Source organism: Carcharodon carcharias, chromosome 27 (assembly GCF_017639515.1).
Source record: "Carcharodon carcharias isolate sCarCar2 chromosome 27, sCarCar2.pri, whole genome shotgun sequence".
NCBI lineage: Eukaryota > Metazoa > Chordata > Chondrichthyes > Lamniformes > Lamnidae > Carcharodon > Carcharodon carcharias.
Window position 1 is genome coordinate 7,334,226 of NC_054493.1, and position 27,500 is coordinate 7,361,725.

Sequence of the window (27,500 nt, forward strand, 5' to 3'; positions counted from 1 at the left end):
ACATCCCCAGTTCCCTCGTGTGATCCTCCACCAGCCCCCCCCTTGGCTAACCCTCGCCCTCAGGCACTGACCCCCCACCGCCCACCCCCCCCACCCCCCAGCAACATCCTCGCCGCTCTCCATCGAGAGAGGCTTCTCCTGAATTCCCGGTCGGACTGGTCAGTGGCTTGCCTCGTGTCACGCTCCCAGTTCCTGGCCTCTGTGAAGTGGGAGTATCGTCCTGATATCTACCCTAACAATCCCTTGCCGGATATGAATGAGCTCTGTCCGATCACCGCACATACCCGCACTGGCAGGTGGTCTCGAGAGAGATTAGCCCCTGCTGGTCCCGAAGTTTCCCTCTGATTATATAACTTCAGTCTTGAAGCTTTTCCTATAAATCATTTTAGCACTGTCCCCAGCACACTTACAGTCCCGTTCATTCTGTATATAAAATATAGACAAGAACTGTACACAGTGCTCCGAGTGTGATGTGGAGACCGGAACTGTACACAGTGCTCCCAGTGTGATACGGAGACCGGAACTGTACACAGTGCTCCCAGTGTAATGTGGAGACCGGAACTGTACACAGTGCTCCCAGTGTGATACGGAGACCGGAACTGTACACAGTGCTCCCAGTGTGATACGGAGACCGGAACTGTACACAGTGCTCCCAGTGTGATACGGAGACCGGAACTGTACACAGTGCTCCCAGTGTGATACGGAGACCCGAACTGTACACAGTGCTCCCAGTGTGATACGGAGACCGGAACTGTACACAGTGCTCCCAGTGTGATACGGAGACCGGAACTGTACACAGTGCTCCCAGTGTGATACAGAGACCGGAACTGTACACAGTGCTCCCAGTGTGATGTGGAGACCGGAACTGTACACAGTGCTCCCAGTGTGATGTGGAGACCGGAACTGTACACAGTGCTCCCAGTGTGATACGGAGACCGGAAATGTGCACAGTGCTCCCAGTGTGATATGGAGACCGGAACTATACACAGTGCTCCCAGTGTGATATGGAGACCGGAACTGTGCACAGTGCTCCCAGTGTGATATGGAGACCGGAACTGTACACCATGCTCCCAGTGTGATACGGAGACCGGACCTGTACACAGTGCTCCCAGTGTGATACGGAGACCGGAACTGTACACAGTGCTCCCAGTGTGATACGGAGACCGGAACTGTACACAATGCTCCCAGTGTGATACGGAGACCGGAACTGTACACAGTGCTCCCGGTGTGATGTGGAGACCAGAACTGTACACAGTGCTCCCAGTGCGATACGGAGACTGGAACTGTACACAGTGCTCCCAGTGTGATACGGAGACCCTAACTGTACACTGTATTCACAGTGTAATACGGAGATCAGAATTCTACACAGTGCTCACAGTGTGATACGGATACCAGAATTGTACAAAGAGATCGCAGTGTCATTCAGAGACCGGAACTGTCCACATTGCTCCCAGTGGGATATGGAGACCAGAACTGTGCAAAGTGCAAACAATGCGATACGGAGACCAGAATTGTACACACTGCTCCTGGTGTGGTATGGAGACCGGAACTGTACACAGTGCTCCCAGTGCGATACGGGGACCAGAAGTGTACACAGTGCTCCTGGTGTGGTATGGAGACCGGAACTGTACACAGTGCTCCCGGTGTGAAAGGGAGGCAGGAAATGTACACAGTTTTCCCAGTGGGATTTGGATACCAGAACATTACACAGTTCTCCCAGTGGGATACAGAGTCCGGAACTGTACACAGTGCTCCCAGTGTAATACGGAAACCAGAACTGTACACTGTGCTCCCAGTGTGAAATGGAGGCAGGAAATGTACACAGTGCTCACAGTGAAATTTGGAGGCCGGAACTGTGCACGGTGCTCCCAGTGTAATACAGTGACTGGAAATGTACACAGTGTTCTCAGTGTGATACAGAGACCAGAACTGTACACGGTTCTCCCAGTGCAATACGGACATTCTAACTGTACACAGAGCTCCCTGTGTCATATGGAGACCAGAACTGTACACGGTGCTCCCAGTGAGATATGGAACTGGAAATGTACACAGTGATCCCAGTGTGATACAGAGACCAAAACTGCACACAGTGCACCCAGTATGATACAGACACCAAAACTATACACACTGATCCCAGCGTGATACGGAGACCGGAACTGCATGCACTGCTCCCAGTGTAATCAAGAAATCGGAAATGTACACAGTGTTCCCAGTGTGATGCAGGGACCGGAACTGTACACAGTGCTCCCAGTGGGATTCGGATACCAGAACTGTATAGAGTGCTGCCAGTGTGATACAGAGACCAGAACTGTACACGGTGCTCCCTGTGTGTTATGTAAAACGGAAACTTACACAGTGCTCCCAGGGTGAAGTGGAGGCTTGAACTGTACACATTGCTCCCAGTGTAATATGGAAACTGGAACAATACACAGTGCTCCCATTGTGATACGGAGACTGGAACTGAACGTGGTGCTTTGAGTGTGATTCAGAGACCAGAACTATACACAGTGCTCCCAGTGTGAAATGGAGGCAAGATCTGTACACAGTGCGCCGAATGTGAGGCAGAGACCAGAACTGTACACTGTTCTCCCAGTGAGAAATGGAGGCAAGATCTGTACACAGTGCGCCGAATGTGAGGCAGAGACCAGAACTGTACACTGTTCTCCCAGTGAGAAATGGAGGCAAGATCTGTACACAGTGCGCCGAATGTGAGGCAGAGACCAGAACTGTACACAGTTCTCCCAGTGCGATACGGAGACCCTTACTGTACACTGTGTTCACAGTGTAATACAGAGGCCAGAATTCTACACAGTGCTCCCAGTGTGATACGGAGACCAGAACTGTACACAGTGCTCCCAGTGTTGTATGGAGACTGGAATTGTGCACGTTTCTCCTAGTGTGACAGGGAAACCAGAACTGTACACAGTGCTCCCAGTGTTGTATGGAGACTGGAAAGTTATGCAGTGCTCCCAGTGTGATATGGAGATCAGATTTGTACACAGTGCCCTCAGTGTGATACGGAGACCAGAACTGTACACAGTGCTCCCAGTGTAATATGGAAACCAGAACTGTACACTGTGCTCCCAGTGTGAAATGGAGGCAGGAAATGTACACAGTGCTCCCAGTGTGATACGGAGACCAGAATTGTACAAAGAGATCGCCGTGTCATTCAGAGACCGGAACTGTCCACATTGCTCCCAGTGGGACATGGAGACCAGAACTGTGCAAAGTGCAAACAATGCGATATGGAGACCAGAATTGTATACACTGCTCCTGGTGTGTTATGGAGGCCAGAACAGTACACAGTGCTCCCAGTGCGATACGGGGACCAGAAGTGTACACAGTGCTCCTGGTGTGGTATGGAGACCGGAACTGTACACAGTGCTGCCAACGTGATACGGAGACTAGAACTGTAAACAGTGCTCCTAGTGTGATGTGGAATCCTGAACAGTACACAGTGGTCCTAGTGTGATACGGAAGGCAGAACTCTACACAGCAATCCCAGTGTGATACAGAGACCGGAACTGTTCATGGTACTCCCAGTATGATTATGGAGACCAGATCTGTACACAATGCTCTCAGAGTAATACGGAAATTGGAAATGTACACAGTGATCCCAGTGGGATTTGGATACCAGAACACTACACAGTGCTCCCAGTGGGATACAGAGACCGGAACTGTACACTGTGCTCCCAGTGTGAAGCGGAGGCAGGAAATGTACACAGTGCTCACAGTGAAATTTGGAGGCTGGAACTGTGCACGGTGCTCCCAGTGTAATACAGTGACTGGAACTGTACACAGTGCTCTCAGTGGGATACAGAGACCAGAACTGTACACGGTTCTCCCAGTGCGATATGGACATTCTAACTGTACACAGAACTCCCTGTGTCATATGGAGACCCGAACTGTATACAGTGCTCCCAGTGAGATACGGAGACCGGAACTGTACACGGTGATCCCAGTGAGATATGGAACCGGAAATGTACACAGTGATCCCAGTGTGATACGGAGACCAAAACTGCACACAGTGCTCCCAGTGAGATACGGAAACAGAACTGTACACAGTGCTCCCAATGTGATACAGAGACCAAAACTGTACACACTTCTCCCAGTGTGATACGGAGACCGGAACTGTACATGGTTCTCCCAGTGTGATATGGAGACTGGAACTGTACGCACTGCTCCCAGTGTAATAAGGAAATCAGAAATGTACACAGTGTTCCCAGTGTGATGCAGAGACCGGAACTGTACACAGTGCTCCCAGTGGGTTTCGGATACCAGAACTGTACACAGTGCTCCCAGTGTGATAAGTGAACCGGAAAATTACACAGTGCTCCCAGGGTGAAGTGGAGGATTGAAGTGTAGACATTGCTCCCAGTGTAATATGGAAACTGGAACAATACACAGTACTCCCAGTGTGATACGGAGACTGAACATGGTGCTTCGAGTGTGATTCAGAGACCAGAATTATACACAGTGCTCCCAGTGTGAAATGGAGGCCAGATCTGTACACAGTGTGCCGAATGTGATGCAGAGACCAGAACTGTACACAGTTCTCCCAGTGCGATACGGAGACTGGAACTGTACACAGTGCTCCCAGTGTGATACGGATACCCTAACTGTACACTGTGTTCACAGTGTGTTACTGAGACCATAATTCTACACAGAGCTACCACTGTGATACAGAGAACAGAATTGTACAAGGAGATCCCAATGTCATTCAGAGACCGGAACTGTCCACAGTGCTCCCAGCGGGACATGGAGACCAGAACTGTGCAAAGTGCAAACAATGCGCTTTGGAGACTAGAATTGTACACACTGCTCCTGGTGTGGTATGGAGGCCAGAACAGTACTCAGTGCTCCCAGTGCGATACGGGTACCAGAACTGTACACAGTGCTCCTGGTGTGGTATGGAGACCGGAACTGTACACAATGCTGCCAACGTGATACAGAGACCAGAACTGTACACAGTGCTCCCAGTGTGATACAGAGGCCAGAACTGTAAACAGTGCTCCCAGTGTGATACAGAGGCCAGAACTGTAAACAGTGCTCCCAGTGTGATGTGGAAACCAGAACAGTACACAATGGTCCTAGTGTGATACGGAAGGCAGAACTCTATACAGCACTCCCAGTGTGATACGGAGACTTGAACTGTAAACAGGTCTCTCAGTGTGATACGGACACCATTACTGTACACGGTGCTCCCAGTGTAATACGGAGAACAGAACTGTGCACAGTGCTCCCAGTGTGATAGGGAGAGCGGAACTATTCACATGTCTCCCGGTGTGATTTGGTGACCAGAACTGTACACAGTGCTCCTAGTGTTGTATGGAGACTGGAATTGTGCACGGTTCTCCTAGTGTAACAGGGAAACCAGAACTGTACACAGTGCTCCCAGTGTTGTATGGAGACTGGAAAGTCATGCAGTGCTCCCAGTGTGATATGGATTTCAGATCTGTACACAGTACTCTCAGTGTGATACAGAGACCAGAACTGTACACAGTGCTCCCAGTGTGATACAGAGACCGGAACTGTACACAGTGCTCCCAGTGTGATACTGATAATGGAATTGTGCATGGTACTCCCAGAGTAACATGGAAACCAGGATTGTACACATTGCTCCCAGTGTAATACAGAGCCAGAACTGTCCACAATGCACTCTGCGTGATTCGGAGACCGGAACTGTACACTGTGCTCCCAGTGTGATACGGAGTCCAGAAATGAACACAGTGCTTCTGGTATGATATAGAGACCGGAAATGTGCACGGTTCTCCTAGTGTAACAGGGAATCCAGAACTGTACACAGTGCTCCCAATGTAACACAGAGAACAGAACTGTACACATGTCTCCCAGTATGATAGGGAGACCGGAACTATATACATGTCTTCCAGTGTGATATGGTGACCAGAACTGTACACAGTGCTCCCAGTGTGATACAGAGACCAGAAATGTACACAGTGCTCTCAGTGTGATACAGAGACCAGAAATGTACCCAGTGCTCCCAGTGCGATACAGAGACAAGAATGTACACAGTGCTCCCAGTGTAATATGGAGACCAGAACTGTGCATGGTTCTTCCAGTGTAACAGGGAAACGTGAATTGTACACAGTGCTCCCAGTGTGATACAGTGACCGGTACTGTACACAGTGCTCCTAGTGTGATACGGAGACCAGTACTGTACACAGTGCTCCCAGTGTTATACAGAGACCGGTATGGTACACAGTGCTCCCAGTGTGAAATGGAGAGCGGAAATATACATAGGTCTCCCAGTGTGATGTGGAGACCAGAAATGTACACAGTGCTCCCAGTGTGATACAGCCAACCTAACTGTACACTGTGCTCACAGTGTTATATGGAGACCGGATCTGTACACAGTGCTCCCAGTGTGATATGGAGACCGGAAATGTACACATTTTGCTCCCAGTGTGATACTGAGACCGGAACTGTATACTGTTCTCCCAGTGTGATACGGAGACCAGAAATGTACACAGTGCTTCTGGTGTGATATGGACACTGGAATTATGCATGGTTCTCGCAGTGTAACAGGGAAACCAGAACTGTACACAGTGCTCCCAGTGTGATAGGAAGACTGGTACTGTACACAGTGCTCCCAGAGTTATATGGAGACCAGAACAGTATACAGTGCTCCCAGTGTGAAATAGAGAGCGGAACTGTACATAGGTCTCCCAGTGTGATGCGGAGACCAGAACTGAACGGTGCTCCCAGCGTGATAAGGAGGGCATAAATGTACACAGCGCAGCCAGTGTGATACAGAGACCGGAACTGTAAACAGGTCTCTCAGTGTGATATGGACACCATTACTGTACACTGTGCTCCCAGTGTAATACGGAGAACAGAACTGTGCACAGTGCTCCCAGTGTGATAGTGAGAGTGGAAGTATACAGAGGTCTCCCAGTGGGATATGGTGACCAGAACTGTACACAGTGCTCCCAGTGTGATACAGAGACCAGAACTGCACACAATGCTCCCAGTGAGATACGGAGACTGGAACTGTACACAGTGCTCCCAGTGCGATACGGAGACTGGAACTGTACACAGTGGTCCCAGAACGATATGGAGACTGGAACTGTACACAGTGCTCCCAATGTGACACAGAAACAGAACTGTACACAGTGGTCCCAATGTGATACAGAGACCAAAACTGTACACACTGCTCCCAGTATTATACGGGGACCGGAACTGTACACAGTGCTTCCAGTGTGAAACAGGGACCAAAACTGTACACACTGCTCCCAGTGTGATATGGAGACCGGAAATGTACACGGTGCTCCCAGTGTGATATGAACACCAGAATTGTATGCACTGCTCCCAGTGTAATAAGGAATTCTGAAATGTACTCAGGTCTTCCAGTGTGATGCAGAGACTGGAACTGTACACAGTGCTCCCAGTGCGATACGGAGACTGGAACTGTACACAGTGCTCCCAGTACGATATGGAGACTGGAACTGTACACAGTGCTCCCAATATGATACAGAGACCAAAACTGTACAAACTGCTCCCAGTATTATACGGGGACCGGAACTGTACACAGTGCACCCAGTGTGAAACAGGGACCAAAACTGTACACACTGCTCCCAGTGTGAAATGGAGACCGGAAATGTACACGGTGCTCCCAGTGTGATATGAACACCAGAACTGTATGCACTGCGCCCAGTGTAATAAGGAATTCTGAAATATACTCAGGTCTTCCAGTGTGATGCAGAGACTGGAACTGTACACAGTGCTCCCAGTGGGATTCAGATACCGGAACTGTACAGAGTGCTCCCAGTGTGATACAGAGACTGGAACTGTACACAGTGCTCCCAGTGTGATACAGAGACCAGATCTGCACACAGTGCTCCCAGTGTAAAACAGAGACCAGAACTGCACACAGTGCTCCCAGAGTAATATTGTGGCTGGAAGTGTGCACATTGCTCCCAGTGTGATACGGAGACCAGAACGGTACACAGTACTCCCAGTGTGATATGGCCACCCCAACTGTACACTGTGCTCACAGTGTAATATGGAGACCACAACTGAACACAGTTCTCCCAGTGTGATATGGAGACCAGAAATGTACACAGTGCTCCAAGTGTAATATGTAAACCGGAAAATTACACAGTGCTCCTAGGGTGATACAGAGACCAGAACTGTAAACAGTGCTCCCAATGTGAAGTGGAAACCAGAAGAGTACACTGTGCTCCCAGTGTAATATGGAGACCGGAACTGTGTACAGTTCTCCAAGTGTAACAGGGAAACCTGAACTATACACAGTGCACCCAGTATGATAAACTGACCAGAACTGTACACAATGCTCCCAGTGTGATACAGTGACCAGAACTGTACACAGTGCTCCCAGTGTGAAAAGGAGACATGTACTGTACACAGTGCTACCAGTGTGATACAGAGTTCAGTACTGTATGCAGTGCTCCCAGTGTGATACAGAGATCGGTACTGTACGCAGTTCTGCCAGTGTGATACAGAGATCGGTACTGTACGCAGTTCTCCCAGTGTGATACAGAGATCGGTACTGTACGCATGGCTCCCAGTGTAAAACGGAGAGTGGAACTGTACACCGTGCTCTGAGTGTGATTATGGAGACCAGAACTGTAAACAGTGCTCCCAATTTGATGTGAAAACCAGAAGAGTACACTGTGCTCCCAGTGTAATACGGAGAACAGAACTGTGCACAGTGCTCCCAGTGTGATAGTGAGAGTGGAAGTATACAGAGGTCTCCCAGTGTGATATGGTGACCAGAACAGTACACAGTTCTCCCTGTGTTGTATGGAGACCGGAAATGTGCACGGTTCTCCTAGTGTAACAGGGAATCCAGAACTGTACACAGTGCTCCCAATGTAACACAGAGAACAGAACTGTACACATGTCTCCCAGTGTGATAGGGAGACCGGAACTATATGCATGTCTTCCAGTGTGATATGGTGACCAGAACTGTACACAGTGCTCCCAGTGTGATACAGAGACCAGAAATGTACACAGTGCTCTCAGTGTGATACAGAGACCAGAAATGTACCCAGTGCTCCCAGTGTGATACAGTGACTGGAACTGTACCCAGTGCTCCCAGTGTGATACAGAGAGCAGAACTGTACACAGTGCTCCCAGTGTGATATGGCCACCCCAACTGTACACTGTGCTCACAGTGTAATATGGAGACCACAACTGAACACAGTTCTCCCAGTGTGAGATGGAGACCAGAAATGTACACAGTGCTCCAAGTGTAATATGTAAACCGGAAAATTACACAGTGCTCCTAGGGTGATACAGAGACCAGAACTGTAAACAGTGCTCCCAATGTGATGTGGAAACCAGAAGAGTACACTGTGCTCCCAGTGTAATATGGAGACCGGAACTGTGCACAGTTCTCCAAGTGTAACAGGGAAACATGAACTATACACAGGGCTCCCAGTGTGATACAGTGACCAGAACTGTACACAGTGCTCCCAGTGTGATACAGAGACCAGAACTGCACACAGTGCTCCCAGTGAGATACGGAAACAGAACTGTACACAGTGCTCCCAGTGCGATACGGAGACTGGAACTGTACACAGTGCTCCCAGTGTGATACAGCCAACCTAACTGTAAACTGTGCTCACAGTGTTACATGGAGACCGGATCTGTACACATTGCTCCCAGTGTGACATGGAGACCGGAAATGTACACATTGCTCCCAGTGTGATACTGAGACCGGAACTGTATACTGTGCTCCCAGTGTGATACGGAGACCAGAAATGTACACAGTGCTTCTGGTGTGATATGGACACTGGAATTGTGCACAGTTCTCCCAGTGTAACAGGGAAACCAGAACTGTACACAGTGCTCCCAGTGTGATACAGTGACTGGAACTATACACAGTGCTCCAAGTGTGATAGGAAGACTGGTACTGTACACAGTGCTCCCAGAGTTATATGGAGACCAGAACAGTATACAGTGCTCCCAGTGTGAAATAGAGAGCGGAACTGAACAATGCTCCCAGCGTGATAAGGAGGGCATAAATGTACACAGCGCTGCCAGTGTGATACAGAGACCGGAACTGTAAACAGGTCTCTCAGTGTGATATGGACACCATTACTGTACACTGTGCTCCCAGTGTAATACGGAGAACAGAACTGTGCACAGTGCTCCCAGTGTGATAGTGAGAGTGGAAGTATACAGTGGTCTCCCAGTGGGATATGGTGACCAGAACTGTACACAGTGCTCCCAGTGAGATACGGAAACAGAACTGTGCACAGTGCTCCCAGTGCGATACGGAGACTGGAACTGTACACAGTGCTCCCAGTGTGATACGGAAACAGAACTGTACACACTGCTCCCAGTGTGATACGGAGACCGGAAATGTACACGGTGCTCCCAGTGTGAACACCAGAACTGTATGCACTGCTCCCAGTGTAATAAGGAATTCTGAAATGTACTCAGGTCTTCCAGTGTGCTGCAGAGACTGGAACTGTACACAGTGCTCCCAGTGGGATTCAGATACCGGAACTGTACAGAGTGCTCCCAGTGTGATACAGAGACTGGAACTGTACACAGTGCTCCCAGTGTGATACAGAGACCAGAACTGCACACAGTGCTACCAGTGTGAAACAGAGACCAGAACTGCACACAGTGCTCCCTGAGTAATATTGTGGCAGGGAGTGTGCACATTGCTCCCAGTGTGATACGGAGACCAGAATGGTACACAGTACTCCCAGTGTGATGTGGAAACCAGAAGAGTACACAATGCTCCCAGTGTAATATGGAGTCCGGAACTGTACACAGTGCTCCCAGTGTGATACAGTGACTGGAACTGTACCCAGTGCTCCCAGTGTGATATGCAGAGCAGAACTGTACACAGTGCTCCCAGTGTGATACAGTGACTGGAACTGTACCCAGTGCTCCCAGTGTGATACGGAGAGCAGAACTGTACACAGTTCTCCCAGTGTGATACGGAGAGCAGAACTGTACACAGTGCTCCCAGTGTGATATGGCCACCCCAACTGTACACTGTGCTCACAGTGTAATATGGAGACCACAACTGAACACAGTTCTCCCAGTGTGATATGGAGACCAGAAATGTACACAGTGCTCCAAGTGTAATATGTAAACCGGAAAATTACACAGTGCTCCTAGGGTGATACAGAGACCAGAACTGTAAACAGTGCTCCCAATGTGATGTGGAAACCAGAAGAGTACACTGTGCTCCCAGTGTAATATGGAGACCGGAACTGTGCACAGTTCTCCAAGTGTAACAGGGAAACATGAACTATACACAGTGCACCCAGTGTGATACAGTGACCAGAACAGTACACAGTGCTCCCAGTGTGATACAGTGACCAGAACTGTACACAGTGCTCCCAGTGTGATACAGAGATCGGCACTGTACGCAGTTCTCCCAGTGTGATACAGAGATCGGTACTGTACGCAGTTCTCCCAGTGTGATACAGAGATCGGTACTGTACGCATGGCTCCCAGTGTAAAACGGAGAGTGGAACTGTACACCGTGCTCTGAGTGTGATTATGGAGACCAGAACTGTAAACAGTGCTCCCAATGTGATGTGAAAACCAGAAGAGTACACTGTGCTCCCAGTGTAATATGGAGACCGGAACTGTGCACGGTTCTCCAAGTGTAACAGGGAAACCTGAACTATACACAGGGCTCCCAGTGTGATACAGTGACCAGAACTGTAAACAGTGCTCCCAATGTGATGTGAAAACCAGAAGAGTACACTGTGCTCCCAGTGTAATATGGAGACCGGAACTGTGCACGGTTCTCCAAGTGTAACAGGGAAACCAGAACTATACACAGTGCTCCTAGTGTGATACAGTGACCAGAACTGTACACAGTGCTCCCAGTGTGAAAAGCAGATCACTACTGTACACAATGCTCCCAGTGTGATACAGAGATCGGTACAGTATGCAGTGCTCCCAGTGTGATACAGAGATCGGTACTGTACGCAGTGCTCCCAGTGTGATATGGGGACCAGAACTGTACACAGTGCTCCCAGTGTTGTATGGAGACTGGAAAGTTATGCAGTGCTCCCAGTGTGATATGGAGACCAGATCAGTACACAGTGCTCCGAGTGTTGTATGGAGACTGGAAAGTTATGCAGTGCTCCCAGTGTGATACAGAGACCAGATTTGTACACAGTGCTCCCAGTGTGATACAGAGACTGGAAATGTACACAGTGCTCCCAGTGTGATACGGAGACCGGAACTGTACACAGTCCTCCCAGTGTGATACAGAGACCAGAAATGTACACAGTGCTCCCAGTGTGATACGGAGACCGGTACTGTACGCCGTGCTCCTAGTGTGATACGGAGACCGGTACTGTACACAATGCTCCCAGTGTGATACTGAGACTGGTATGGTACACAGTGCTCCCAGTGTGATATGGAGACCGGTTTGGTACACAGTGCTTCCAGTGTGAAATAGAGAGCGGAACTAATCATAGGTCCCCCAGTGTGATGTGGAGACCAGAAATGTACACAGTGCTCCCAGTGTGATACAGCCAACCTAACTGTACACTGTGCTCACAGTGTTATATGGAGACCGGATCTCTACACAGTGCTCCCAGTGTGATATGGAGACCGGAACTGTAAAACTGTGCTCCCAGTGTGATACTGAGACTGGAAATGTACACAGTGCTCCCAGTGTGATACGGAGACCGGAACTGTACACAGTGCTCCCAGTGTGATACAGAGACCAGGAATGTACACAGTGCTCCCAGTGTGATACGGAGACCAGTACTGTACACAGTGCTCCTAGTGTGATACGGAGACCGGTATGGTACACAGTGCTCCCAGTGTGATACGGAGACTGGTTTGGTACACAGTGCTTCCAGTGTGAAATAGAGAGCGGAACTATTCATAGGTCCCCCAGTGCGATGTGGAGACCAGAAATGTACACAGTGCTCCCAGTGTGATACAGCCAACCTAACTGTACAATGTGCTCACAGTGTTATATGGAGACCGGATCTCTACACAGTTCTCCCAGTGTGAAATGGAGACCGGAACTGTACACATTGCTCCCAGTGTGATACTGAGACCGGAACTGTGCATGGTGCTGTCCACAATGCCCTCTGTGTGATTCAGAGACCAGAACTGTATACTGTGCTCCCAGTGTGATACGGAGACCAGAAATGTACACAGTGCTTCTGGTGTGATATGGACACTGGAATTGTGCACGGTTCTCCCAGTGTAACAGGGAAACCAGAACTGTACACAGTGCTCCCAGTGCGATACAGTGACCGGAACTATACACAGTGCACCCAGTGTGATAGGAAGACTGGTACTGTACACAGTGCTCCCAGAGTTATATGGTGACCAGAACTGTATACAATACTCCCAGTGTGAAATAGAGAGCGGAACTGTACATAGGTCTCCCAGTGTGATGTGGAGACCAGAACTGAACAATGCTCCCAGTGTGATAAGGAGGGCAGAAATGTACACAGTGCTGCCCGTGTGATACGGAGACTGGAACTGTAAACAGGTCTCTCAGTGTGATACGGACACCATTACTGTACACTGTGCTCCCAGTGTAATACGGAGAACAGAACTGTGCACAGTGCTCCCAGTGTGATAGTGAGAGCGGAGGTATACAGAGGTCTCCCAGTGGGATATGGTGACCAGAACTGTACAAAGTGCTCCCAGTGTGATACAGAGACCAGATTTGCACACAATGCTTCCAGTGAGATACGGAAACAGAACTGTACACAGTGCACCCAATGCGATACGGAGACTGGAACTGTACAGAGTGCTCCCGGTGTGATATGGAAACAGAACTGTACACAGTGCTCCCAGTGTGATACGGAGACCAAGGCTGTACACACTGCTCCCAGTGTGATACGGGGACTGAACTGTACACAGTGCTCCCAGTGTGAAACAGGGACCAAAACTGCACACACTGCTCCCGGTGTGATACGGAGACCGGAACTGTACACGGTGCTCCCAGTGTGATATGAACACCGGAACCGTATGCACTGCTCCCAGTGTAAAATAAGGAATTCTGAAATGTACACAGGTCTTCCAGTGTGATGCAGAGACCGGAACTGTACACAGTGCTCCCAGTGGGATTCGGATACCGGAACTGTACAGAGTGCTCCCAGTGTGATACAGAGATCAGAACTGCACACAGTTCTCCCAGAGTAATATTGTGGCCGGAACGGTACACAGTACTCCCAGTGTGATTATGGAGACCAGAACTGTAAACAGTTCTCCCAATGTGATGTGAAAACCAGAAGAGTACACTGTGCTCCCAGTGTAATATGGACACCGGAACTGTGCACGGTTCTCCAAGTGTAACAGGGAAACCAGAACTATACACAGTGCTCCTAGTGTGATACAGTGAACAGAACTATACACAGTGCTCCCAGTGTGAAAAGGAGATCAGTACTGTACACAATGCTCCCAGTGTGATACAGAGATCGGTACTGTATGCATTGCTCCCAGTGTGATACAGAGATCGGTACTGTACGCATGACTCCCAGTGTGAAACAGAGAACAGAACTGTACACCGTGCTCGCAGTGTGATACAGAGATCGGTACTGTATGCAGTGCTCCCAGTGTTATACAGAGATCGGTACCGTATGCAGTTCTCCCAGTGTGATACAGAGATCGGTACTGTACGCATGACTCCCAGTGTGAAACAGAGAGCAGAACTGTACACCGTGCTCGCAGTGTGATAGGGGGACCAGAACTGTACACAGTGCTCCCAGTGTGATACGGAGACCGGAACTGAACATGGTGCTTTGAGTGTGATTCAGAGACCAGAACTATACACAGTGCTCCCAGTGAGAAATGGAGGCCTGATCTGTACACAGTGCACTGAATGTGATGCAGAGACCAGAACCGTACAGTGTTCCCAGTGCGATATGGAGACTGGATCTGTACACAGTACTCCCAGTGTGATACGGACACCCTAACTGTACACTGTGTTCACAGTGTAATACGGCGACCGGAATTATACACAGTGCTCCCACTGTGATACAGAGACCAGAATTGTACAAAGAGATCCCAATGTCATTCAGATACCGGCACTGTCCACATTGCTCCCAGTGGGACATGGAGACCAGAACTGTGCAAAGTGCAAACAATGCGATACGGAGACCAGAATTGTACACAGTGCTCCCAGTGCGATACGGGGACCAGAAGTGTACACAGTGCTCCTGGTGTGATACAGAGACCAGAACAGTAAACAGTGCTCCCAGTGTGATGTGGAAACCAGAACAGTACACAGTGGTCCTAGTGTGATACGGAAGGAAGAACTCTATACAGCACTCCCAGTGTGATACGGAGACTGGAACTGTAAACAGGTCTCTCTTTGTGATACGGACACCATTACGGTACACGGTGTTCCCAGTGTGATATGGAGACCGGAATTGTGCACGATGCTCCCAGTGAGATATGGAACCGGAAATGTACACTGTGCTCCCAGTGTGATACGGAGACCAAAACTGTACACAATGATCTCAGTGTAATACGGAAATTGGAAACGTACACAGTGATCCCAGTGTGATACAGAGACTGGAACTGTACACAAGTCTCTCAGTGTGATGCGGACACCATTACTGTACACGGTGCTCCCAGTGTAATACGGAGAACAGAACTGTGCACAGTGCTCCCAGTGTGATAGGGAGAACGGAACTATACACATGTCTCCCAGTGTGATATGGTGACCAGAACTGTACACAGTGCTCCCTGTGTTGTATGGAGACCGGAAATGTGCACGGTTCTCCTAGTGTAACAGGGAATCCAGAACAGTACACAGTGCTCCCGATGTAATACGGAGAACAGAACTGTACACAGTGCTCCTAGTTTGATAGGGAGAGCGGAACTATACACATGTCTCCCAGTGTGACATGGTGACCAGAACTGTACACAGTGCTCCCAGTGTTGTATGGAGACTGGAAAGTTATGCAGTGCTCCCAGTGTGATATGGAGACCAGATCTGTACACAGTGCTCCCAGTGTGATACAGAGACCGGATATGTACACAGTGCTCCCAGTGTGATACGGAGACCGGAACTGTACATAGTGCTCCCAGTGTGATAGAGAGACCGGTACTGTACACAGTGCTCCTAGTGTGATACGGAGACCGGTACTGTACACAGTTCTCCAATTGTGATACGGAGACTGGTACTGTACACAGTGCTCCCATTGTTATACGGAGACCGGTTTGGTACACAGTGCTCCCAGTGTGAAATAGAGAGCGGAACTATTCATAGGTCTCCCAGTGTGATGTGGAGACCAGAAATGTACACAGTGCTCCCAGTGTGATACAGCCAACCTAACTGTACACTGTGCTCACAGTGTTATATGGAGACCGGATCGCTACACAGTGCTCCCAGTGTGATATGGAGACCAGAACTGTACACATTGCTCCCAGTGTGATACTGAGACTGGAACTGTGCATGGTGCTCCCAGAGTAATATGGAAACCGGGACTGTACACAGTGCTCCCAGTGTAATACAGAGCCAGTGCTGTCCACAATGCTCTCTGTGTGATTCGGAGACCAGAACTGTATACTGTGCTCCCAGTGTGATACGGAGACCAGAAATGTAGTGCTTCTGGTGTGATATAGAAACTGGAATTGTGCACGGTTCTCCCAGTGTAACAGGGAAACCAGAACTATACACAGTGCACCCAGTGCGATAGGAAGACTGGCACTGTACACAGTGCTTCCAGAGTTATATGGAGACCAGAACTGTATACAGTGCTCCCAGTGTGAAATAGAGAGCAGAACTTTACATAGGTCTCCCGGTGTGATGTGGAGACCAGAACTGAACAATGCTCCCAGCGTGATAAGGAGGGCAGAAATGTACACAGCGCTGCCTGTGTGATACGGAGACTGGAACTGTAAACAGGTCTCTCAGTGTGATACGGACACCATTACTGTACACTGTGCTCCCAGTGTAATACGGAGAACAGAACTGTGCACAGTTCTCCCAGTGTGATAGTGAGAGCGGAAGTATACAGAGGTCTCCCAGTGTGATATGGTGACCAGAACTGTACACCGTACTCCCAGTGTGATACAGAGACCAGAACTGTAAACATTGCTCCCAGTGTGATGTGGAAACCAGAATAGTACACAGTGGTCCTAGTGTGATATGGAAGGCAGAACTCTACACAGCACTCTCAGTGTGATACGGAGACTGGAACTGTTAACAGGTCTCTCAGTGTGATACGGACACCATTACTGTACACGGTGCTCCCAGTGTAAGACGGAGAACAGAACTGTGCACAATGCTTCCAGTGTGATAGTGAGAGCGGAATTATACACATGTCTCCCAGTGTGATATGGTGACCAGAACTGTACACAGTTCTCCCAGTGTTGTATGGAGACTGGAAAGTTATGCAGTGCTGCCAGTGTGATATGGAGATCAGATCTGTACACAGTGCTCCCAGTGTGATACGTAGACCAGAACTGCACACAGTGCTCCCAGTGTGATATAGAGACCGGAAATGAACACAGTGCTCCCAGTGTGATACGGAGACCAGAACTGTACTCAGTGCTCCCAGTGTGATACAGAGACCAGAAATGTACATTGTGCTCCCAGTGTTGTATGGAGACCGGTACTGTGTACGGTTCTCCCAGTGTAACAGGGAAACGTGAATTGTACACAGTGCTCCCAGTGTGATACAGTGACCGGTACTGTACACAGTGCTCCTAGTGTGATACGGAGACCGGTACAGTACACAGTGCTCCCAGTGTGATACGGAGACTCGAACTGTACACATTGCTCCCAGTGTGATACTGAGACCGGAACTGTGTATGGTGAACCCAAATTAATATGGATACCGGGACTGTACACATTGCTCCCAGCGTAATACAGAGCCAGAGCTGTCCACAATGCCCTCTGTGTGATTCAGAGACCAGAACTGTATACTGTTCTCCCAGTGTGATACGGAGACCGGAAATGTGCATGGTTCTCCTAGTGTAACAGGGAAACCAGGACTGCACACATTGCTCCCAGTGTGATACAGTGCCTGGAACTGTACACAGCGATCCCAGTGTGAAACAGAGACCGGTACTGTACACAGTGATCCCAGTGTGAAGTGGAGAGCTGAACTGTACACAGTGCTCCCAGTGTAATATGGAGACCGGAACAATACACAGTGCTCCCATTGTGATACAGAGACCGGAACTGTACACAGTGATCCCAGTGTAATATGGAGACCGGAACTGTACACAGGTCTCCCAATGTGATATGGGGACCGGAACTGTACACAGGTCTCCCAGTATGATATGGGTTCCAGAACCCGGAGTGCTCCCAGTCTGATACAGCCACCCTAACTGTACTCTTTGCTCACAATCTGATATGGAGACCAGAACTGTACACAGTGCTCCCAGTGTAATATGGAGACCGGAACTGTGCACAGTTCTCCCAGTGTAATAGGGAAACTGGAACTGTGCACAGTGCTCCCAGTGTATCACAGTGACCGGAAATGTACAAAGTGCTCCCAGTGAGATACAGAGACCGGAACTGTACACAGGTCTCCCAGTGTGATATGGGGACCAGAACTGTGCACAGTGCTCCCAGTGTATCACAGTGACCGGAAATGTACAAAGTGCTCCCAGTGTGATACAGAGACCGGAACTGTACACAGGTGTCCCAGTGTGATATGAAGAGCAGGACTGTACACAGTGCTCCCAGTGTAATATGGAGACCGGAACTGTACACAGTGCTCCCAGTGAGATACAGAGACCGGAACTGTACACAGGTCTCCCAGTGTGATATGGGGACCAGAACTGTACACAGTGCTCCCAGTGTAATATGGAAACCGGAACAATACACAGTGCTCCCATTGTGATACAGAGACCGGAACTGTACACAGTGATCCCAGTGTAATATGGAGACCAAAACTGTACACAGGTCTCCCAGTGTGATATGGGGACTGGAACTGTACACAAGTCTCCCAGTATGATATGGGGAGCAGAACCCGGAGTGCTCCCAGTCTGATATGGCCACCCTAACTCTACTCTTTGCTCACAGTCTGATATGGAGACCAGAACTGTACACAGTGCTCCCAATTTGATACTGAGACCAGAACTGTACACAGTGCTCCCAGTGTAATATGGAGACCGGAACTGTGCACGATTCTCCCAGTGTATTAGGGAAACTGCAACTGTACACAGTGCTCCCAGTGTATCACAGTGACTGGAACTGTACACAGTGCTCCCAGTGTGATACAGGGACCGGAACTGTACACAGGTCTCCCAGTGTGATATGGGGACCAGAACTGTACACAGTGCTCCCAGAGTACGGCCACCCTAACTGTACACTGTCCTCACAGTGTAATATGGAGACCAGAACTGAACACAGTTCTCTCAGTGAGATAAGGAGACCAGAAATGTACAAAGAACTCCCAGTATCATACGGAGTTCAGAACTGTACACGGTGATCCCAGTGTGAAGTGGAGGGCAGAACTGTACACAGTGCTCCCAGTGTAATATGGAAACCGGAACAATACACAGTGCTCCCATTGTGATACAGAGACCGGGACTGTACACAGTGATCTCAGTGTAATATGGAGACCAAAACTGTACACAGGTCTCCCAGTGTGATATGGGGACTGGAACTGTACACAAGTCTCCCAGTATGATATGGGGAGCAGAACTCGCAGTGCTCACAGTCTGATACGGCCACCCTAACTGTACTCTATGCTCACAGTCTGATATGGAGACCAGAACTGTACACAATGCTCCCAACTTGATACTGAGACCAGAACAGTACACAGTGCTCCCAGTGTATCATAGTGACCGGCACTGTACACAATACTCCCAGTGTGATACAGAGACCGGAATTGTACACGGTGCTCCCAGTGTGATACAGAGACCGGAACTGTACACAGGTCTCCCAGTGTGATATGGGGACCAGAACTGTACACAGTGCTCCCAGGGTGATACAGCAAACCTAACTGTACACTGTCCTCACAGTGTAATATGGAGACCAGAACTGAACACAGTTCTCCCAGTGTGATACGGAGACCAAAAATGTACACAGAACTCCCAGTGTCATACGGAGTTCGGAACTGCACACAGTGATCCCAGTGCGATATGGAAACCGGAACTGTACACAGTGCTCCCAGTGTAATATGGAAACCGGAACTGTACACAGTGCTCCCAGTGTGATACAGAGACTGGAACTGTATACAGTGCTTCCAGTGTAATAGGGAAACCGGAACTGTACACAGTGCTCCCAGTGTGATACAGAGACCAGAACTGTACACAGTGCTCCCAGTGTAATAGGGAAACTGGAACTGTACACAGTGCTCCCAGTGTAATATGGAGACCGGAACTGTGCACAATTCTCCCAGTGTAATAGGGAGACCGGAACTGTGCACAGTTCTCCCAGTGTGATACAGAAACCCGAACTGTACACAGTACTTCAAGTGTGATACAGTGACCGGAAATGTACACAGTGCTCCCAGTGTGATACAGAGACTGGTACTGTGCACAGTGCTCCTAGTGTGAAACCAGGAGCGGAACTGTAAACAGGTCTTCCAATGTGATATGAAGAGCAGGACTGTACACAGTGCTCCCAGAGTGATACGGCCACCCTAACTGTACACTGTCCTCACAGTGTAATATGGAGACCAGAACTGAACACAGTTCTCCCAGTGAGATAAGGAGACCAGAAATGTACAAAGAACTCCCAGTATCATACGGAGTTCAGAACTGTACACGGTGATCCCAGTGTGAAGTGGAGACCAGAACTGTACACAATGCTCCCAGTGTAATATGGAGACCGGAACTGTGCACGATTCTCCCAGTGTAATAGGGAAACTGGAACTGTACACAGTGCTCCCAGTGTATCACAGTGACCAGAACTGTACACTGTGCTCCCAGTGTGATACAGAGACCAGAACTGTACACAGGTCTCCCAGTGTGATTATGGGGATCAGAACTGTACACAGTGCTCCCAGTGAGATAAGGAGACCAGAAATGTACACAGAACTCCCAGTGTCATACAGAGACCGGAACTGTACACAGTGATCCCAGTGTAATATGGAGACCAGAACTGTACACAGGTCTCCCAGTGTGATATGGGGACTGGAACTGTACACAAGTCTCCCAGTATGATATGGGGAGCAGAACTCGCAGTGCTCACAGTCTGATACGGCCACCCTAACTGTACTCTATGCTCACAGTTTGGAGACCAGAACTGTACACAGTGCTCCCAGTGTAATATGGAGACCGGAACTGTACACGATTCTCCGAGTGTAATAGGGAAACTGTAACTGTACACAGTGCTCCCAGTGTATCACAGTGACCGGAACTGTACACAGTGCTCCCAGTGTGATACAGAGAACGGAACTGTACACAGGTGTCCCAGTGTGATATGGGGATCAGAACTGTACACAGTCCTCCCAGGGTGATACGGCAACCTTAAATGTACACTGTCCTCACAGTGTAATGTGGAGACCAGAACTGAACACAGTTCTCCCAGTGCGATACGGAGACCAGAAATGTACACAGAACTCCAAGTGTCATACGAAGTTCGGAACTATACACGGTGATCCCAGTGTGATATCGAAACCGGAACTGTATACAGTGCTCCCAGTGTAATATGGAAACCGCAACTGTACACACTGCTCCCTGTGTGATACAGAGACCGGAACTGTACACTGTGCTTCCAGTGTAATAGGGAAACCGGAACTGTACACAGTGCTCCTAGTGTGATACAGAGACCAGAACTGTACACAGTGCTCCCAGTGTAATAGGGAAACTGGAACTGTACACAGTGCTCCCAGTGTGATATGGAGACCGGAACTGTGCACGATTCTCCCAGTGTAATAGGGAAACTGGAATTGTACACAGTGTTCCCAGTGTGATACAGAGACCAAAACTGTACACAGGTCTCCCAGTGTGATATGGGGACCAGAACTGTACACAGGTCTCCCAGTGTGATATGGAGAGCAGAACTCGCAGTGTTCGCAGTCTGATACGGCCACCCTAACTGTACACTAAGCTCACAGTCTGATATGGAGAATTGTATACAATGCTCCCAATTTGATACTCAGACCAGAACTGTACACAGAACACCCAGTGTAATACAGAAACCGGAACAGTACACGGTGTTCCCAGTGTGATACAGAGACCAGAACCGTACACAGTGCTCCCAGTGTGATACCGAGACCAGAACTGTACACAACACTCCCAGCGTAATATGGAGACCGAACTGTGCACAGTGCTCCCAGTGTAAGAGGGAAACTGGAACTGTACACAGTTCTCCCAGTGTGATATAGAGACTGGAACTGTACACAGTGCTCTCAGTGTGATACAGGGACCGGAACTGTACACCGTACTCCCAGTGTGAAATGGGAACCAGAACAGTACACAGTGCTCCCAGTGCAATACAGAGAGAGGAATGGTGCACAGGGATCCCAGTGTGATATGGGGACCAGAACTGTACACAGTGCTCCCAGTTTTATACGGGCACCTTAACTGTACACAATGCTCACAGTCTAATATGGGGAACAGAACTGTACACAGTGCTCCCAGTGTGATACTGAAACCAGAACTGTATACAGAGCTGTAAACACTGCTCCCAGTGTGATACGGAGTCTGGAACTGTACACAGAGCTCCTAGTGTCATTTGGAGACCGGAACTGTAAACAGTACTCCCAGTTTAATATGGAGACCGGAACTGTACATGGTGCTTTCAGCGTGATATGGAAACTTGAACTGTACAAAGTGCTCCCAGTGTGGTATGGAGACCGGAACTGTACACAGTGATCCCAGTGCGATACGGAGACCGGAACTGTACACAGTGATCCCATCGTGATACAGAGACCGGAACTGTACACAGTGTTCCCAGTGTAATATGGAGACCAGAACTGTACACAGTGCTCCCAGTGTGATACTGAGAACAGAACTGTACACAGTGCTCCCAGTGTAATATGGAGACCGGAACTGTGCACGATTCTCCCAGTGTAATAGGGAAACTGGAACTGTACACAGTGCTCCCAGTGTATCACAATGACCGGAACTCTACGCATTTCTCCCAGTGAGATCCAGAGACCAGAACTGTACACAGGTCTCCCAGTGTGATATGGGGACAGAACTCACAGTGCTCGCAGTCTGATACGGCCACCCTAAATCTGCTCTATGCTCACAGTCTGATGTGGAGACCAGAACTGTACACAATGCTCCCAATTTGATACTGAGACCAGAACTGTACACAGAACACCCAGTGTAATACAGAAACCGGAACAGTACACAGTGCTCCCAGTGTGATACGGAGACCGGAACTGTACACAACACTCCCAATGTAAGAAGGAAACTGGAACTGTACACCGTGCTCCCAGTGTGAAATGGGAACCAGAACAGTACACAGTGCTCCCAGCGCAATACAGAGAGAGGAATGGTGCACAGGGATCCCAGTGTGATATGGGGACCAGAACTGTACACAGTGCTCCCAGTCTTATGCGGGCACCTTAACTGTACACTATGCTCACAGTCTAATATGGGGAACAGAACTGTACACAGTTCTCCCGGTGTGATACTGAAACCAGAACTGTATACAGAGCTGTAAGCACTGCTCCCAGTGTGATACAGAATCTGGAACTGCATACAGTGCTCCTAGTGTCAACTGGAGACCAGAACTGTAAACAGCGCTCCCAGTTTAATATGGAGACCGGAACTGTACATGGTGCTTTCAGCGTGATATGGAAACTTGAACTGTACAAAGTGCTCCCAGTGCGATACGGAGACCGGAACTGTACACAGTGATCCCAGTGCGATACGGAGACCGGAACTGTACACAGTGATCCCAGTGTGATGTGGAGACCGGAACTGTACACAGTGATCCCAGTGTGATGTGGAGACCGGAACTGTACACAGTGATCCCAGTGTGATACGGAGACCGGAACTGTACACAGTGATCCCAGTGTGATGTGGAGACCGGAACTGTACACAGTGATCCCAGTGTGATACGGAGGCCGGAACTGTACACAGTGATCCCAGTGCGATACGGAGACCGGAACTGTACACAGTGCTCCCAGTGTGATACAGAGACCGGAACTGTACACAGTGCCCCCAGTGGGATACAGAGACCAGAACAGTACACTGTGCTCCCAGTGTGATATGGAGACTGAGAGAGTGCAGCACTGTCGGAGGGCCAGTACTGAGGGAGAGCAGCACTGTCGGAGGGTCAGTGCTGAGGGAGAGCCGCACTGTCGGAGGGTCAGTGCTGTGGGAGAGCCGCACTGTCGAAGGGTCAGTACTGAGGGAGAGCCGCACTGTCAGAGGGTCAGTGCTGAGGGAGAGCCGCACTGTCGGAGGGTCAGTGCTGAGGGAGAGCCGCACTGTCAGAGGGTCAGTGCTGAGGGAGAGCCGCACTGTCGGAGGGTCAGTGCTGAGGGAGAGCCGCACTGTCGGAGGGTCAGTGCTGAGGGAGAGCCGCGCTGTCGGAGGGTCAGTGCTGAGGGAGAGCCGCGCTGTCGGAGGGTCAGTGCTGAGGGAGAGCCGCACTGTCGGAGGGTCAGTGCTGAGGGAGAGCCGCACTGTCGGAGGGTCAGTGCTGAGTTCCTGAAGATCCTAGGCTCTGTGTTTTGGGACTGGGCCTTAACCCAAGGCCCTCAATCGCCCTCCCGCTTGGCACGAGGGCTCCTCGTTGAAGCGATTCGAAGATGTGCTGGGGAAGGGGACGGCGGGGGGGGGGCAATCGCTGGCTCCCTGACCGACATTCACCCCCCTCCGGCCTGCCTGTGAGAGGTGGTGGGCCAGGCTGTGCTCTGGGAGCCTGCGAGATTTGCCGTGTTGCTGTGTATTGGGGCCTGTGCTGAGTGGGCTGATCGAGAGGGAATATCAGGAGTTGGCCTGTGGTCTGGGGCCTGGGGCCTGGGGCCTGGGGTCTGGGGCCTTTGGGTCTGGGGCCTGGGGCCTGGGGCCTGGGGCCTGGGGCCTGGGGTCTGGGGCCTTTGGGTCTGGGGCCTGGGGCCTGGGGCCTGGGGCCTGGGGCCTGGGGTCTGGGGTCTGGGGTCTGGGGCCTGTGGCCTGTGGCCTGGGGCCTGGGGCCTGGGGTCTGGGGTCTGGGGCCTGGGGCCTGGGGCCTGGGGTCTGGGGTCTGGGGCCTGGGGCCTGGGGTCTGGGGTCTGGGGTCTGGGGCCTGTGGCCTGTGGCCTGGGGCCTGGGGCCTGGGGTCTGGGGTCTGGGGCCTGGGGCCTGGGGCCTGGGGCCTGGGGCCTGGGGTCTGGGGCCTTTGGGCCTGGGGCCTGGGGCCTGGGGCCTGGGGTCTGGGGTCTGGGGTCTGGGGCCTGTGGCCTGTGGCCTGGGGCCTGGGGCCTGGGGTCTGGGGTCTGGGGCCTGGGGCCTGGGGCCTGGGGTCTGGGGTCTGGGGTCTGGGGTCTGGGGCCTGGGGCCTGGGGTCTGGGGTCTGGGGCCTGGGGCCTGGGGTCTGGGGCCTGGGGTCTGGGGCCTGGGGTCTGGGGCCTTTGGGTCTGGGGCCTGGGGCCTGGGGCCTGGGGCTTGGGGCCTGGGGCCTGGGGCCTGGGGTCTGGGGCCTGGGGTCTGGGGCCTTTGGGTCTGGGGCCTGGGGTCTGGGGCCTGGGGCCTGGGGTCTGGGGCCTGGGGCTTGGGGCCTGGGGCCTGGGGCCTGTGGTCTGGGGCCTGGGGCCTGGGGCCTGGGGTCTGGGGCCTTTGGGTCTGGGGCCTGGGGCCTGGCGCCTGGGGCCTGGGGCCTGGGGTCTGGGGCCTTTGGGTCTGGGGCCTGGGGCCTGGGGCCTGGGGCCTGGGGTCTGGGGTCTGGGGTCTGGGGCCTGTGGCCTGTGGCCTGGGGCCTGGGGCCTGGGGTCTGGGGTCTGGGGCCTGGGGGCTGGGGCCTGGGGCCTGGGGTCTGGGGCCTGGGGCCTGGGGCCTGGGGTCTGGGGTCTGGGGCCTGTGGTTTGGGGCCTGGGGCCTGGGGCCTGGGGTCTGGGGCCTTTGGGTCTGGGGCCTGGGGCCTGGGGCCTGGGGCCTGGGGCCTGGGGTCTGGGGTCTGGGGTCTGGGGCCTGTGGCCTGTGGCCTGGGGCCTGGGGCCTGGGGTCTGGGGTCTGGGGCCTGGGGCCTGGGGCCTGGGGCCTGGGGCCTGGGGTCTGGGGCCTTTGGGTCTGGGGCCTGTGGCCTGGGGCCTGGGGCCTGGGGTCTGGGGTCTGGGGCCTGGGGCCTGTGGCCTGGGGCCTGGGGCCTGGGGTCTGGGGTCTGGGGCCTGGGGCCTGGGGTCTGGGGTCTGGGGTCTGGGGCCTGGGGCCTGGGGCCTGGGGTCTGGGGTCTGGGGCCTGGGGCCTGGGGTCTGGGGCCTGGGGTCTGGGGCCTGGGGTCTGGGGCCTTTGGGTCTGGGGCCTGGGGCCTGGGGCCTGGGGCTTGGGGCCTGGGGCCTGGGGCCTGGGGTCTGGGGCCTGGGGCCTGGGGCCTGGGGCTTGGGGCCTGGGGCCTGGGGCCTGGGGTCTGGGGCCTGGGGTCTGGGGCCTCGGGCCTGGGGCTTGGGGCCTGGGGCCTGGGGCCTGGGGTCTGGGGCCTGGGGTCTGGGGCCTGGGGTCTGGGGCCTGGGGCTTGGGGCCTGGGGCTTGGGGCCTGGGGCCTGGGGCCTGGGGTCTGGGGCCTGGGGTCTGGGGCCTGGGGCCTGGGGCCTGGGGTCTGGGGTCTGGGGTCTGGGGCCTGTGGCCTGTGGCCTGGGGCCTGGGGCCTGGGGTCTGGGGTCTGGGGCCTGGGGCCTGGGGCCTGGAGTCTGGGGTCTGGGGCCTGGGGCCTGGGGTCTGGGGTCTGGGGCCTGTGGCCTGTGGCCTGGGGCCTGGGGCCTGGGGTCTGGGGTCTGGGGCCTGGGGCCTGGGGCCTGGGGCCTGGGGCCTGGGGTCTGGGGCCTTTGGGTCTGGGGCCTGGGGCCTGGGGCCTGGGGCCTGGGGTCTGGGGTCTGGGGTCTGGGGCCTGTGGCCTGTGGCCTGGGGCCTGGTTCTGGGGTCTGGGGTCTGGGGCCTGGGGCCTGGGGCCTGGGGTCTGGGGTCTGGGGTCTGGGGCCTGGGGCCTGGGGCCTGGGGTCTGGGGTCTGGGGCCTGGGGCCTGGGGTCTGGGGCCTGGGGTCAGGGGCCTGGGGTCTGGGGCCTTTGGGTCTGGGGCCTGGGGCCTGGGGCCTGGGGCTTGGGGCCTGGGGCCTGGGGCCTGGGGTCTGGGGCCTGGGGTCTGGGGCCTTTGGGTCTAGGGCCTGGGGTCTGGGGCCTGGGGCCTGGGGTCTGGGGCCTGGGGCTTGGGGCCTGGGGCCTGGGGCCTGTGGTCTGGGGCCTGGGGCCTGGGGCCTGGGGTCTGGGGCCTTTGGGTCTGGGGCCTGGGGCCTGGGGCCTGGGGCCTGGGGCCTGGGGTCTGGGGCCTTTGGGTCTGGGGCCTGGGGCCTGGGGCCTGGGGCCTGGGGTCTGGGGTCTGGGGTCTGGGGCCTGTGGCCTGTGGCCTGGGGCCTGGGGCCTGGGGTCTGGGGTCTGGGGCCTGGGGCCTGGGGCCTGGGGCCTGGGGTCTGGGGCCTGGGGCCTGGGGCCTG